This window comes from Staurois parvus, unplaced genomic scaffold (genome assembly GCF_062004578.1).
Source record: "Staurois parvus isolate SC_StPar_1 unplaced genomic scaffold, SC_StPar_1.0 ptg000420l, whole genome shotgun sequence".
NCBI classification, from domain to species: Eukaryota; Metazoa; Chordata; class Amphibia; order Anura; family Ranidae; genus Staurois; species Staurois parvus.
The window spans coordinates 1,354,729-1,372,079 of NW_028318216.1; the positions used below are offsets into that span (position 1 = coordinate 1,354,729).

The 17,351-nt window shown below is 43.6% G+C and overlaps 1 protein-coding gene across 4 annotated transcripts in view; it reads left to right on the forward strand.

The window, feature by feature from the left end:
- Nucleotides 1-17,351, forward strand: part of ADD2 (adducin 2) — a 130,323-nt gene that overhangs the window by 59,627 nt on the left and 53,345 nt on the right. For 2 of the 4 annotated variants that reach the window (XM_089687169.1, XM_089687173.1), the window contains exon 2: nt 13,871-13,962. The exons of 1 other annotated variant lie outside the window; for it this stretch is intronic. The gene's annotated coding sequence lies outside the window, so the exon portion shown is untranslated. Of the gene's footprint in view, nt 1-6,032; nt 6,187-13,870; nt 13,963-17,351 lie in introns of those variants that run through there. One more of the 4 variants, XM_089687170.1, reaches the window with a different exon arrangement.

Here is a 17,351-nt window from a genome sequence, read left to right on the forward strand (position 1 = left end):
CGCAGATCCGATCCAACTTGTGGGGATCGTCAGCTTGCTTGACAACTTACCTTTTTGTGGAGCGGGTCCGGTGTCACCCTGTATAGGTTGCATGCCGACGATCCCCGCAGGATGGATCGGATCTGCGGATTGGGGAGCATAATGAATTGGACTCCGATCCATTATGTTCAATCCGCAGATCCGATACATCCTGACGGGATCATCGGAGGGGGTGTCACCAAGTGTTATCACACCGGGTGACACCAACCCCAGGGATGCCCCTGTGTGGGGGGAGTACCTGCATCTATTCTCTGAGGAAAAAAAGGCCTGTGCGTGCTTTACCTGCTGCAGCCCCTGTCATGTTAGTGGTGGGGGTAGAGGAATAGCTTAGAACCATCACACAGTAAAGCATTTACTGGCTTGTACAGTAAGGAGAATGTTCTAAGTGCAGTACACCACATTTACCAATCTGACTTCTGTTTAGTATCACATTATTAAATGATGAAATGTGTTTCTTGTTGGCTCCTGGATGTCACATTATGCTCTTTACCTTGTTTAATGCCAGACTTTTCCCTTTGCTTTGCATTGCAATGCAATAAGATCTCTCCATCACTGATCATTTGTTTTTTAATACAAATTATAATAGCTTTAACTAGGACTTATACACTTATAAGGAAACACACAATACTAGTTGATCCCTTGATTTATATGTATTATTTATTTCAGGTACTTATATAGTGCTGTCAATTTACACAACGCTTTACATATATACAGCACATTCACATCGGACCCTAACACTAAAGGGGTGTACAATCTAAGATCCAGAACTCACATTCATACATACACATACTAGGGACAATTTAGACAGGAGCCAATTAACCTACCAGCTAGTCTTTGGAGTGTGGGAGGAAACCAGAGTACCCAGAGGAAACCCACGCAAGCACAGGGAGAACATGCAAACTCCAGGCAGGTGGGGCTGTGATTGGGATATTGGCATTTAGGGGTCAATAAGGGTTTTTTTTTCCTAAATGGATCACACTTTGTAAAAATAAGTACAAAGTTTACGTAATTTGTATTTTTTAACCTGATAGTGCAGGGGATTTGGAGCCGAAAAAAAGAAAAAAAAAGTGTTCCCAAACATACATGTTCTCTAACCTAGCCCTAATGGGTAAAGTCAAACTCCAGCCAAATGTGTTTTTGTTTTTTTGTTTTTTTTTATAAATTGAGAAAGGGTTAAAAGGTTTAACCCTTCTGAGAAGCTCTGTGACCCTAAGAATTGGAGTGTGTTAGGACTACAAAACGTTAGATTAGTACTACATGCCACCTCTCTCTTGTCTCTGTAGCAAGGGGAGGTGTTTTGTAGTGCATGGAGATAGCAGGCAACAATGCTATCTTGTAGGGCTGGTACAGTTAGCTACTTTTCCACTAGGTGGTTCTGTACCAGAATAGTGTCTGGTTACAGCACAGGGTGTCATCAGATGCTAGGCCACTTTTAGGTAGTGTCCTCCTGCAGTGATGTCAGGGGTGAGTCAGCACCCATATATAAGACAGGTAGGGAGGAGCCCAGACACACTTGGGGCATGGGAGCTAAACACCCCATATCTATGCGGTTGTAACCACATAGTCCCTGGATAGGGCAAGAGGCTGAGAGGAATAGACCTGCACCCCGGAACAGCTGGCTGTAGGCTTTCTGTCCCTTATGGAAGTAGAAGCTGGAATAGATTGCAAAAACCCAGGCCAAGAGTTCACTGAGTGAGGCTGCTTCCCTGGAGGATCTCAGAAGAGGTGTACCTGAGGAGGAGATGAGAATACAGAGATCTCAGTCCTGTGAGTACTAATGTTCCTGGGTGGAAGGAGAGACTGTTAGAGGGAGATGGCTGCAAAGGTGTTGCACATGCTTTCACATGCAACTACTGTGGACCATCCACTAAATGTGATTGTGTAATGTCATGTGACTCTGGAATGTATGTCGATGTAATGGTTATGCCATTTTCTGAATTCCATCAGTACAGTGCAGCAAACTACTTTTATGTGTGGACATTCCTTCCTTTGGCCATATAAAGATCAACAGCCTGGAATTTCACGTGGAGGCTCTGGCATGCCTCTGGCATGGAGTAGGGTGGAGGATCCGATCTCAGCAGGAGGGACAGTGTTCTAGCAGGGATAAGGGGATAGGAACCTGTGCTCTTGGTGCCAATTCCAGCCCCTCTTACAAACTGATAACAGTCCAAAGGCAGAGAGCACAGTAAGTTATAAGCTCAATAGATTTCTGGATGGATGAACATCCATTATTATTTTTTTTTTTCGCACTTGTTGAATCGATATAATCGCTTTCTATGATATATTTAAGAGACCAAAAGGAAGCAAATGAGAGAAATTTATTATTAAACTGTATATACACATTGGCCATATGTTTGTTTGTTTTTTCATGTAGACAAACAAGGTGGAAGAAAGAATCCACACTGCTGGGATGTTGTGTTCTGATTGGCTACACCAGCTGATTGAGGATGAATTTAACTGAATCCGTGTTGAACTGGCTGAATTCGATCAATGTATAGCCAGCTTGAAGTAGAATTCCGGGCTTATACTAACTAATCCTAAAACTCCTCGCACCCCCCTTTCCAATACCTATACCTACTACCTCATGGAAATAAAATGTACATACTTACCTATTCTCAGGCAGCTCCGGTCTGGTTACGTGATCTCCTCTGTGTCAGCCAGCACCACCTACAGGAGAGAGTAGAGAGCACCGACAACAACTGGAATGCATGAGTGGTGACATCACCCATAAGTTTACTGTGGGCTATTCGCTGTCGGCACTCCCGCCTCCCCTTTTCAGTGTGGATTCACACATGTGCGGTGCGGATTGAAGCTCAGGTTTCACAGCTAATTGACACAGTAGCTGTTCAGTGGTTCAGGTCAGGTTAACATCAGGTTCAGAACAGGATTAGCTCAGGTTCAGGTCAGGGTTTTTTCCTGTTCAAAACTGATGACATGTGTGGTTTGGAAACGGTTCCCATAGACGTCAGTAGCCTGTAATCCTCACCTGATACGGACTGCACTGCTCAGAAATTGTACAGGACTCTTTTTCAAGGACTCTTTTGATGCTGGTGCACCAGACATATGAGAACAGGCACCATAGGAAGCAATGTTATTTCATATGTCGTACGGATTAGATGCAGTTCAAACCACATCCAATCCGCATAAATGTGAACCGGCACTCAAGTTGCTGCTGGATGACGCAGAGATGGTGGTTATAACATGACCACACTGGAATGGCCTAAAAATAGGTAAGTATACCGTTGCAAGAAAAAGTATGTGAACCCCTTGGGATTACGTGGAGTTTTGCATGAATTGGGCATAAAATGTGCTCTGAACATCATCTAAGTCACAACAATAGAAGAACACAGTCTGCTGAACATAATACTACACAAACATTAGATGTTGCCATGGTTTAATTGCACATAACATGTAAATATTCACAGTGCAGGGAGGAAAAAGTATGTGAGGCCCTAGCTTAATGACTTCTCCCAGAGCTAATTGGAGCCAGGAGTGAGCCAACCTTGACTCCAATCAGTGTGATGATATTGGATGTGTTGCTGACAGCTGTCCTGCCCTTAACTTCCTCGGCGGTATGATTCTTTCTGATTTTTTGTGCTGAAAGCGGTACCATTTTTTTGTATGGAAATATGTAGTTTTTTATTGTAGGCTGTAATTTTTAGGAATAACTCACTGAAATCTGTACGAACAAGAGTCTAGTAAACATTCCGGATATGATAAAACTTGAAACACGAAATCATAAATTATAATTTAGTAAATAATCATAAAAAATAATAATATAATAATAATACATTTAATTCAATAATATAATCAAACCAAAAACACTGAAATTTGAAATACAGAGGCAAATTCGCACAGCAAATTCGCTGAGCAAAGTCGCAAAATTGTTTTCAGTGTCTGATGACGAATTTCCCCCACGAATCATTATCACTCAATTCTGCAAGTGGTTCTGATTTACTATCGCTGTTCTAAAACTGCTTTTGACGTAAAGGGACGCTTTTTGGACGCCATGGACTTTTCTAAGTTTCCAGGCAGAAATAACAGTCAAAATGCAGGCAGGGCACAGGACAAAGCAGTAGGGACAAAATGTATGTGAAATGCATTGAAACAGCAATGACAGTAAAAATGACATTTTTTAAAAATTTCGAATTTTCCGCCGGATCTGGTGCCTGCACGTCCCAACGTCACAGGGACCGGAACACTGAAGCCGGATGCCGGCATCAGCCGGAGGAGATGGCCGGGGACACTGCAGGGGACACATCGTGGGAGCGAAGGACAAGGTAAGTGCTGCAGGGACCCCCTCAGCAACGCCGGATGGTAAGCCCGAGTGTAGCTCGGGGTTACCGCTCTTGGTACTCAAATTTTACCTCGAGCTACACTCGGGAAAACCGCTAAGGAGGTTAAAAAAACACACACCTGTTTTGGGTTTACTGGTTTCAAGAAGCACTGTCTGATGTGAACCATGCCTCGCAGAAAAGAGCTCTCAGAAGACCTACGATCAAGAATTGTTGACTTGCATGAAGCTGGAAAGGGTTACAAAAGTATCTCCAAAAGCCTTGATGTTCATGTGTCCACGGTAAGACAGACTGTCTACAAATGGAGAAAGTTTAGCACTGTTGCTACTCTCCCTAGGCATGGTCGTCCTGTAAAAATGACTGCAAGAGCACAGCGCAGAATGCTGCATGAGGTAAAGAAGAATCCCAGAGTGTCAGCTAAAGACCTACAGAAATCTCTGGCACATGCTAACATTTTTGTTGACACATCTACAATAAGGAAAACATTAAACAAGAATGGAGTACATGGGAGGACACCACGGAGGAAGCCATTGCAGTCCAAAAAGAATATTGCAGCACGTTTGAAGTTTGCAAAAGAGCACCTGGATGTTCCACAGCACTACTGGCAAAATATACTGTGGACAGATGAAACCAAGATTGAGTTGTTTGGGAAGAACACACAACACTATGTGTGGAGAAAAAAAGGCACAGCACACCAACATCAAAACCTCATCCCCACTGTAAAACATGGCGGAGGGAGCATCATGGTTTGGGGCTGCTTTGCTGCCTCAGGGCCTGGACCGATTGTTGTAATTGAATGGAAAATGAATTCCAGAGTTTATCAAGACATTTTGCAGGAAAACGTACGACCATCTGTCTGCCAACTGAAGCTCCGCAGAGGATGGGTGATGCAACAGGACAATGACCCAAAGCATACAAGTAATTCAACAAAACAATGGCTGCAACAGCACAGAATACGCCTTCTGGAGTGGTTCAGTCAGAGTCCTGACCTCAACCTGATTGAAATGCTGTGGCATGACCTTAAGAGAGCGATTCACACCAGACATCCCAAGAATATTGCTACACTGAAACAGTTTTGTGAAGAGGAGTTGTCCAAAATTACTCCAGATCGTTGTGCAGGTCTGATCTGCAACTACAGGAAACGTTTGGTTGAGGTTATTGCTGCCAAAGGAGGGTCAACCAGTTATCAAGTCCAAAGGTTCATATACTTTTTCCTCCCTGCACTGTGAATGTTTACATGTTATGTGCAATTAAACCATGGCAACATCTAATGTTTGTGTAGTATTATGTTCAGCAGACTGTGTTCTTCTATTGTTGTGACTTAGATGACGTTCAAAGCACATTTTATACCCAATTCAGGCAAAACTCCACATAATCCCAAGGGGTTCACATATTTTTTCTTGCAACTTTACAGATCACTTTTCAACAGGTTGGTTAATATAGGTGTAAGAAGGGGGTGTTGGAGCAGTTTTAGGATTAGTTAGTATAAGCTCTGAATTCCACTTTAATTCCACTTTGTGTGTTTTCTGCATTTCCCTGTGAGACCACACTTCTGTCACTTCTGCTATCTACAAGGCTTTGCTCTCCTGTAGTGCTTCATTTGGTTTTTAAGATTCTGCTAAGGGGTGTAAAGGAGTGGGTGGAGTAGGCAATGAGTTTATCTAATGCAAACAGCCATCTGTCCTCCCTCTGCTACCAGATCACAAGCCAAAGCCTCAGCAGTGCAGTGATAGGGGTGAGTCTTGTGGACATCATATCACCCTATGGGACAGTCATCTGAACCCAGCACATGTTGTCAGGAGCAGGACCTTCCCGGTTACTGAACCCATTTTTCTTGCTGCCCTTATACAGAGTGAGTAGTTACATTGTACATTGTATACACACCAGTGGGTGCTGATTGTCAATGGAGGTTCATTGTCCTATGACTAAAACTGCATTTATGTACCCTTTTTTTTTTAAGTCAAGCTCTCCTTTTGTTGCCGGTTGCTTACATTGCTTTGTGTCTTTCACTTTCTAAGTTATCTTTTCTTCCTTTTTTATTTCTTTCTTATTGTTCCTCTGCTCGCTTTAAATTAGATTTTTCTGGGTTCCAAGGGTGATCTGTAAATACAAAGAACCCTATGGAGACAGGTTGGGTGGCTGCTGGGGTCACTATAAACTTTTGTAACAGTGAAAATCAAATTATTAATCCATTTTATACTAATATTATATATTATTTATTATTGTTGTTGTTGTTATTGTTATAAAGGATTTATAGTTTGTGCAGCGGTGGATTTGTAAAACAAATGCATAGCAATTCACCTAGTGAAAGTGCATGTACATTTACTCTGTGTGAATGGAGCAAAAAAAATGATTGTTATTAGGCTTGATCCTGTGCTGGTGACATTTTTTTTTTATTGAGTTAAATTGGAAAATACTATATTTGCCCAATAGATAATGCTAAGTGCCACAGGAATGCACATTTAACGCTTGAAATGAGAGGGGCCCACTGCAAGGATGCATTTTTTTAAATTCCTGGAGTAAAGCTGACCTCCAGGCAAATAAACGCATCTTTGGACTTAAAAAGTGTTACTAAATCCAGGACCCTGCATTCACTATGCATAAAAGTGGCCACCCGCCCAAGTCTATAACTGGCTTATGAAGCAAGGACACATAAACAGGCATCACATAGTGAAAAAAAGGGGGAGAGAACAATGTTCTTGGACAACTTGCCAGCCAGCTTGCTAACAACCGAATTAACCTGTCTAACAGTATGCGTTTATAACAGGGGCTTAGTTAGCACACATTTGCAAATACATACGTAAGCCACAGAGCCACGACACGGCACCCTGATCATCTGTGGTCCTAACTCTAAAATTTATGAGTCCCCATAGTAGAGGCACATGCATTTAATGGATAGATCAAGGGCAGGTGGACCTGAGGGAGCCACCCCTCTTAAAGGCAAAGGAGTGCACTGGACCCCAGCATGTAGCACAATGGCAACCAGGGCCCTAGTGCACCCACGTACCAAAAACTCAAACATGCATAAAAGTCACTATACCTGGTCTCCCACAGTACTCAGAACATGGAAATTCAATCATTTTAGTAAATATAAACTGCTAAATACTTTTTCTCATCATCAGAGAGCAGTCTTGTGACTTCTATCAGTGTTCAACAGAGCACTGGTTAAAGCTTGTAGGAGGAATTTTCATTCTGCTCTAGGAGGATGCAGAACCCCTAGCCTCTGTCTAGACCAGCAATGGGCAAACTACGGCCCGCAGGCCGTATACGGTCCGGCGGACCTTTTAATCCGGCCTGCGGAGCGTGATAAAAAAAAAAAACAGCCAGGGCAGGCAAACATTGGCTGTCAGGATGTGTGTAGGCAGGGCAGCATGACGAACGTGAGGGGAGCTAGGCTCCTCTCACAGTCCGCCCTGAAGACCGGAACGGCGCGGGAACTCGGCGAGAGGAACGTGCGGAGCAAAGGTAAGCAAATTGACACAGAGGGGACTTGGCTTACTACTTGGGGGGGAATAGTACTATGGGGGATGAAATACTATATGGGGGATGAATTAATATGGGGAATGAATTACTATAGGGGGGATGAATTACTATAGGGGGGATGAATTACTATATGGGGGATGAATTACTATGGGGGATGAATTACTATATGGGGGATTAATTACTATGCTTACTATGGGGGAATATTACTATACTTACTATGGATGGCATGGTAGTGTTTAAATTAATCTAAACATTTAATGTTACAAATTTTAATTTAATTTATATTAATTCACACATACACATCATTCACCTACTCTTGGTCCGGCCCCCGGGTCCTATATATGAACCCATTGCGGCCCTCAAGTCAAAATGTTTGCCCACCCCTGGTCTAGACAGTGCTGATTGGCTCTGTGCTGATCACGTTTTCTTCCAAGAAAAAAAAACCCTCTCTAGCAATACACACCAAACTGAGCATGTGCAGAGTGTCTCCACACAAGAGATAAGAGGGGGGCATTGGTAGAAGGGGAGGATCAGAGAAGTCAGGAACAAACAGCATTTTTACACAATGCAGAGGATTAACCCCTCAGGTTCCACAGTGAGTATAACAAGCATATTTTACTGTTGTGGGTTTAGTAACACTTTAAATAATATGTCATCAGTATAAGCAGTATAAGTTGGCAATTTTGATTTGCTGCCAGCCTCTTGCAGTCCCTGTACAGAATGGGAGATGGAGAAGCAGCACAAGGAGCCAGTTAGGTATGTTGCAGATGCAAGGAGTTTGCAAAGTAACAGGAAGATGAGCTTATCTGGTGGTTACTTCTCCTTTCACTATATAGTCACAGGGTGGTGGAGGGACAAGACCTGTAAGTTTTACTAAACAGCATTAGGCAAAAATCAGATCAGACAGGACTGTGCTGTGTGTCTTAGCTGTATAACTCTTCTCCATCTACACCTCCTCCCTTGGCAAACTCATACACTCCCACGGCTTCAACTACCATCTCTATGCTGATGACACTCAAATTTACCTCTCCACCCCTCACCTCACCTCCACTTTCTCCGCCCGCATCACTCACCTCCTAAACGACATCTCTGACTGGATGTCGCTCCATTTCCTCAAACTCAACCTCTCCAAAACCGAGCTTCTCGTCTTCCCTCCTGCCCGCGCCCCCCCCCCCCATCCTATCCATCACTACTAACATCACCACCATCAATCCCGCCCCGCAAGCCAAAGTCCTTGGGGTCATTCTGGACTCTAACCTCTCCTTCCAACCTCATGTCAAATCACTGACAAACACATGCAGGCTCCACCTCCGCAATATCGCCAAAATACGCACCTTCCTTACCCCAGACACCGCTAAACTACTTGTGCACTCCCTGATTATCTCACGCCTTGACTACTGCAACTCCCTCCTCACCGGCCTACCCCAGTGCAAACTCTCCCCGCTTCAGACCATCCTGAACTCAGCTGCCAGACTCATCCACCTCACCAGCCGCTCCACCTCTGCCACCCCCCTCTGCCTCTCCCTCCACTGGCTCCCTATCGCCCAACGCATCAAATTCAAACTACTCACTCTGACCTACAAAGCCATTCACAACACTGCCCCTAACTACCTCACCGACCTGATTCCCAAGTACCACCCTACCCGTACCCTTCGCTCTTCACAGGACCTCCTTCTATCTTGCTCCCTGGTCTCCTCCTCACACGCACGTCTGCAAGACTTCTCCAGGTCCTCCCCCATCCTCTGGAACTCACTACCCCAATCCATCAGACTGTCACCTTCCCTCCTCACCTTCAGGCGCTCCCTGAAAACCCACCTCTTCAGGGAAGCCTACCCCACCCTCACCTAACTGCTGCTCTCCTTCATTCCTCCTACCACTCCATCCCCCACAGCCACTTCCTCCTGTACCACTACCCCCTCCCTCCCAGATTGTAAGCTCGAAAGAGTAGGGCCCTCTTACCCCTCGTGTGCTGTTCGTAGCTGCTGTAATGTTTCATGTATTGTCCCCCCCTCTATTGTACAGCGCTGAGCAAACCCTTTGGCGCTATATAAACTCAATGTAATGTAATGTAATGTAATGTATAACGTTCAGGACTGGATGGACAACAGATCTCATATATGTATCCTATCTGTGTATTTAGCTGTTTGTCTGTAATTCAGCTTTAAAGAGGAATTAAACCCACAAATTTAACGGTTTTCTAAATTGGTTACATCCAAGGTATGCCCTGAATGATAAGTGTTGGGCCTCGTTTACACGGGGTGTACTATACTGTATGCCCATGCGGGGCCATGTTTACCCACACAGAGATGCACATGTGTTCCATGCAACCCAATGCAGACAGTTTTATTGATGACAGCGGTTGCATCCTCGTGGGTGTGGGTGCTTGTCCCAAAACTGACATCAGTGTGACTGCCTGCACAGGGATGTGCGTAACACCTGTGCATCTCTGTGTGGGGAAACATGGCCTTTGTACGGGTGTATGGTGTAGTATGTCCCGTGTGAACAAGGCCTTACAGTTACTACTGTGCTTATGTTGATCAAACCATCAAGCTTTTAAATGGATGGTGTGCTGTCTGACGCTGTATAGTGTACAAAAATAAAGTACCAAGGTCAACCAAAAAAGTGCCCTAGGTTTGGTGACATGGATCCTTCCCTAGCCCCCTCATGAGACAAGGTACACTTGGTCCTCCTGGCCACCATGCCTGGTAGACCACACGACAAACAGTGGTAAGCAGTCTTCCAGTTTTGGAGGGGAGTACAGAGTCCTAATGCACCTTATATGGGCTCGCACACAACCCTCATGCGCAACTTCCAAGTGTTCCGGAATGGGGTCTAGGCTCAGAGAAGTTTTCATTGCCTCAGTGTCACCGAACTTCCCCCAAAGAGATCCTCACCTCAGTGTCACTGAACTTCCCCCAGAGAGATCCTCACATCAGTGTCACTGAACTTTCCCCAGAGAGATCCTCACCTGGGTGTCACTGAACTTTCCCCAGAGAGATCCTCACATCAGTGTCACTGAACTTTCCCCAGAGAGATCCTCACCTCGGTGTCACTAAACTTCCCCCAGAGAGATCCTTATCTCAGTGTCACTGAACATCCCCCAGAGATCCTCAACTCAGTGTCACTGAACTTTCCCCAGAGAGATCCTCACCTGGGTGTCACTGAACTTTCCCCAGAGAGATCCTCACATCAGTGTCACTGAACTTTCCCCAGAGAGATCCTCACCTCGGTGTCACTAAACTTCCCCCAGAGAGATCCTTATCTCAGTGTCACTGAACATTCCCCAGAGATCCTCACCTCAGTGTCACTGAACTTTCCCCAGAGAGATCCTCTCCTGGGTGTCACTGAACTTTCCTCAGAGAGATTCTCTCCTGGGTGTCACTGAACTCCACCAGAGAGATCCTCACCTCCGTGTCACTGAACTTTCCCCAGAGAGATCCTCACCTCAGTGTCACTGAACTTTCCCCAGAGAGATCCTCACCTGGGTGTCACTGAGCTTCCCCCAGAGAGATCCTCACCTCGGTGTCACTGAACTTTCCCCAGAGAGATCCTCACCTCCGTGTCACTGAACTTCCCCCAGAGAGATCCTCACCTCAGTGTCACTGAACTTCCCCCAGAGAGATCCTCACCTCAGTGTCACTGAACTTCCCCCAGAGAGATCCTCACCTCAGTGTCACTGAACTTTACCCAGAGAGATCCTCACCTCGTTGTCACTGAACTTCCACCAGAGAGATCCTCACCTCAGTGTCACTGAACTTTACCCAGAGAGATCCTCACCTCGGTGTCACTGAGCTTTCCCAACCACTCTAACTGCTATGTAACCTCAGTCTCTTTTTACACCTCCCGAACTACCAAAATATCAAACCTATGGAGAGTCAAATTTGAATTTAACATTAAAAATCTTTCTTTTTGGGTTGTATGTTCACTTCCAAATCTTTCTGGCTCTATAAACCATCTAAAAACACAAATAATTCAGATTTGATCAAAACCCATTTCCCAGAATCCTTTGCAAAGATATGAAAATGGGCAGGTTCAGCCAGTAACATTCAAATCATACCTCTGCTGATAACTGTCACCAGTGTGCTTATGAGAGCTCTCAACTGAATTTTCATGCCATAGCTGGACATAGGAGCAGGACCACGGCAACTGCCTGTAAAATTACAGCTTTCTTAACTATAAAGGTTAGGGGGGGGGGTATTCTGCTTTAACAAAGCCTTCATTTTTCCTTCATGTAATCCTCTCAGCGCTTTGTTACGTGGCAATTTAAGTGTCTGCTGTCATCTCAGGAAGTAGTTGGTGCAGCCTCTCGATATATACAAGTATATAATCGAAATGAAAGAAACCTCAAGGTGGTAATGTTGTGTTATTAATATGGGTTTGGATTTTTCCAAATTCTAACATTTATGCTGGTCATTCACAGTTTGAATTTTGGGAAATTCCTGCTTAATGGGTTGAAACGGGAGCCTGTGGGTGACGCTGTCAGCACCACACAACTTGGCAAACTATGATCTGAAAATCGCTGTTCAAATATTCTGACAGCCATGAGAGCAGCAGCTGTCAGACTACAGTGACCAGCAGGCGAAGGCCCTCCTTCCGTGCTGTTTAGCGTGGATGGGGAAATCTATTGATTTGTCTCATTCAACCTAGAGAGGTCATATGCAGCTGGTGCTGGAGCAAAGTCTGAAATAGAAAGAGGCGCAGATTAGGGCTTTTATATTGCTACCAGGCAGCAGGGATAAAGCTGAACTGTGGGATAAGCAGACATTTAGATTTACGAAAACTGGAGCACTTACAATCTGGTGCAGCTGTGCATGGTAGCCAATCAGCTTCTAACTTCAGCTTGTTCATTAAAGCTTTGACAATAAAACCTGGAAGCTGATTGGTTACTATGCAGAGCTGCACCAGATTTTGCACAATCCAATTTAATAAATAGCCCCATTGTCCATGGGAGCCATGTAAGTTTTTACTTGAATCTTGGTGTGCAAAAGGCATTTGGTGCACTCAGAGTAGATTTACATCCTGTATGGCTATTTAAATGAGTTTTTGGTACTTGGAGTTCAGTTTTAGTCCTCATGCACACCTGACATTTTTACAGTTGCCATTTTTGGCTTTTGATGTTCTTTTCTACAGCTAGTAAACCCCCCAGCATGTTGTCCTATGTGTCCATGCACACATGGACTGTAATCAATGTTTTTTGGCTGGCACATTTTTTGGCTGGAAAAAAACCTTGGGCTAGGTGGATCTAGAGGAGTTTGTTTAGCTGTAAAAATGCTCTAATGTTGAAAAACGCATCAAAATGCGGCAAACCGCCACAAACTGGCGTGTTTGGACATTTTTTGGACCAAAAAAATTATTTTTTTTGGTAAAAAAGCGCTAAAAACCATAAACAAGGGGAAACACTGCTAAATGCAGCTAAACGCTAATGCAAAAATGCTAAAAAAAGATGAAGAACTCAGGTTTTTAACGTGACTTTACACAGCTAGTGTTACCAGCGTTCTCAAAACGTCCAGTGTGCATGAGGACTTAAATTTGTATTTACTGGGCAAAATTCTGTCAGATGTGGAATGAAGCCACAGAAACCATATTACATTTGGAGGACAATATTAAATAATGAGAGGTGGCAAGGGGAACATACAGGGGCTGATTTACTAAAGGGAAACAGACTGTGCACTTTGCAAAGTACAGTTGCACTCTGTAAGTGGAGTTGCTCCAAAGCTTAGTAAATGAGGTAAAGCTTCACTGTGCAAAGAATATCCAATCACTTGAAAGGAAAATAAAAAAAAAAAAATAAATTTTCTTGCACATGATTTGATGATGGAAATCAGCACAGCTTCCCCTCATTTACTAAGCTCTGGAGCTACTGCGCTTTTCAAAGTGCACAGTCTAGTTGGCTTTAGTAAATCAATCCCAAAGTTGGGTGGGGGATGTAGATTTGTGATCAGTTCTGAGGCTGTTCATTTATGATACTAAGGTGTTTGTTAAACAGATGCATGTAACAGAAATTGGAATCACAGCCTGGAAATTTGATGTTCGAATTTGTTTTTGTTCTGCAGATCTTTTTCCGATTCATGCTCCTGTAAATATGTGTGGCAAGCGTCATCACGAACTGGCTTCCCCCATCCTGTTCTGCTGTGCTTGAAATTCTGTAAGTAAATTGGCTGCCACTCAGAAGCTGTGACATCGGTGACACCAATCAGTGTTAAATCTGTTGGGCTTTGCTGGCACAGCCTGCGAGCCTTTGCTTGGCAGTGATAGGTGTGTCTGGTTGGCAGCAGCTGTACTGATCCTTGTTCTGCGTGTGTGCAGTGATCACGCTGTGTGCGTCCTCCTTCTTTCTGTATCCTAGCAACCCCGGAGATGCTGCCATTCTGTGCAAGAGGAGGAGGGAATCATGTTCAAGTAAATGATTCATTGCCATGCTGGTTCTCCCCCAAAATGACATCTCTAGTGTCAGCTGACGTCCCTCTACCAGCATCTATTATAACCCACTGAAAGACTACAAAAATTCTATTAAAGTGATAGTAAACTCTCCTGATTTTTTTTTTAAACGGGCCCATACAGGTTTGTGTAATATGTACTGTATACTTACACATTACGGCACACTTACCTGTCTAATGCAGCCCTTCAGTACTGCATTGTCACCGCTCCCTCGCATCCATCTTCACCCAGTCTTCATTCTGAGTTCATGCCCTTTAGCTGTTTGAGTGGTCAGGATGCAATGACGTTGATCCCACGCATGCGCCACGGGAGTCACGATTGCGGCACAGCACTCTATTCATTCGGAACTGCAGAGCTTCCGCACATTGGCCAGTGACATCATGGATTGCAGCAGGGGTGGACTGACAACTCATGGGGCCCCCGGGCAATAGGGTATCATGGGGCCCCTGTGTCCTTGCCCAAACTCAAAAAAGCCTATGAAAAAGGTACCAGGGGCATCTCATGGGGCCCCCTACTGACCCCAGGCCCTTGGGCAGTGCCCAAGTTTCCAAATGGTCAGTCCGCCCCTGGACCGAAGTCTATGTAAATAGAAAAAAATCATACCTGCGCTTAGATTAATACACAATTTATAAAGTTTAAAAAAATGATAAATAAAAATAAAAAAAGCTGCTCACATAAAAGGCAATAGACAAATTATAAACCGTGAAAAATGCAACGCTAATCTATATCACAATAGATAATCATAAAGTCCAAATAATCAAAAAAAGTTTGGATATATTGCACAAAGAGGAGTTTGGCACGATCCACCATCACAAAAGCACCCTAATGAATAAGCCCCTTACCGGACGTTCTGACCGAAATACATCAGTCAGTAAACGCAGCCCAAAAGAGGGATCAGTAGCGCAGATGATGATGCTGACAATCTTCCCCAGGATAAGATTCAATCTTCCTTTCATAAGATCTTAAAAGGCCTTAAAACAGACTCCCATCCAGTAATCAGATGAAGAATATGAAAAGAAGGCCACTAATAATGTAGTATTTTGACATTATAACAAACCAATTTAATACAAGTTCCACGTACATCAATACAAATGGTTACCAGCATTAAACAAAACGTTTCCAACCAGAAAAATGGCCGCCGTCCCTCCAGAATGTAATGACGTCACACGCCGAGCTTCGTCATCATGTCATCACGTTCTGGAGGGACGGCGGCCATTTTTCTGGTTGGAAACTTTTTGTTCAAAGCTGGTAACCATTTGTGTTGATGAAAGAAGGATTGAATCTTATCCTGGGGAGGATTGTCAGCTTTATCATCTGCACTACTGATCCCTATTTTGGGCTGTGTTTATTGACCGGTGTATTTTGGTCAGAATTTCCTGTAAGGGGTTTATTCATTCGGGTGCCTTGGTGATGGTGGATTGTGCCAAACTCCTCTTTGTGCAATATATCCAAACTTTTTTTGATTATTTGGACTTTATGATTATCTTTTGTGATATTGATTAGCGCTGCATTTTTCACTGTTTATAAAGTCTATGTAAATATCATAAGTCTAAAGCCAGTATAGTGGTGCCTCCTTAATATATACAGTGACCACAACATAAATGTGAAGACCAAGTGCACTGGTCAGTTCCAGCTATGCAGCTGCCCCTGTTAGGGGTGAACACACTAATAAACCATATATACAAAGATGGGCACTTGCTCAATATATAGTGGTATACATAAGTCCACAAAACCTAAAAAAATATCATTCGAAACAAAATATCAAAATAAAAGTCCACTTAGTTGCATTTCCCAAAACCACACTGTGCTATGGGTCCTTTAAGTTTAGAGACTTACATCATTTATTTATTTCAGGTACTTATATAGCGCTGTCAATTTACACAGCGCTTTACATATATATTATACATTCACATCAGTCCCTAACCCTCAAGGGGCGTACAATCTATGAACTTACATTCATACATATACATACTAGGGCCAATTTAGACAGGATCCAATTAACCCAGCAGCATGTCTTTGGAGTGTGGGAGGAAACCAGAGAAACCCACGCAGGGACAGGGAGAACATGCAAACTCCAGGCAGGGGGTGCTGTGGTTGGTATTCCAACCAACAACCCTAGTACTGCCAGGCGGGGAGTGCTAACCATTTAGCCACTGTGCTGCCCCAGGTTGTCATGAGAAAACATCCTTGGGAAATTTTACGTTGTCTGACCATCCTTTAAAAATTCAAAATCCTCTGGTGAGTGTGCACTTTTTTTGGACACAAGTGGTGAAGAGGTTTTGAAAGATTGGCATGATCCAGCATCCTCTTAAAGGACCCATAGCACAGTGTGGTGTTGGGAAATGCAGCTAAGTGGACTTTTATTTTTATATTTTGTTTAGAATTATATTTTTTAGGTTTGTGGACTTATACATACTACTATATATTGAGCAAGCGCCCATCTTTGTATATACTAACAGCCCATGTAAATATCTTCTAAATGGCGCAGGTTTAGAAAAAAATCACGGTACCTACAGGCAAGCCTTATTATAAGTTTACCTGTAGTTACAAGAGTATAATAAGAGTTTACTACCACTTTAACTGGTCAATTTTGCTCGAATTTTTGGTTTCTTGTGATGCATGCCTTCTGCAGATTATGCAGGTTCGTTAAATAAATTTTTCTTATTATTATTGAAATATTATTATGAGGCAGCTTGGTTTAAGAGGATCAGATGGCATTGGAGAGACAGATGACACTGGTAGATACTGGGAATACAGAGGCAATGCGAGGAGACACTGGGGGGGGGGGGGGGTCACAGTAGAGATCACTAGGGATTTTCAGCTGTTAGTGTGCATGTTTTCCCGATATTATTGCAAATAAGAAATACACTCATTACAACATGATCATCCCTTTGATTACTGACATATCACCTTTAAGACATTACAATGTGATTGTACAACCTCCTCTAGATTGGATGTGCTATAATCTGATTGTACAATCTATAACTACCTTGATTCAGCGCTGATAATGTACTGTATATTTTCTCATATGTTCATAGACAGAGGCAGCTCTCTTTCATTCATGATGATTGGGTAATACTGCCTCCTACAGGAGTT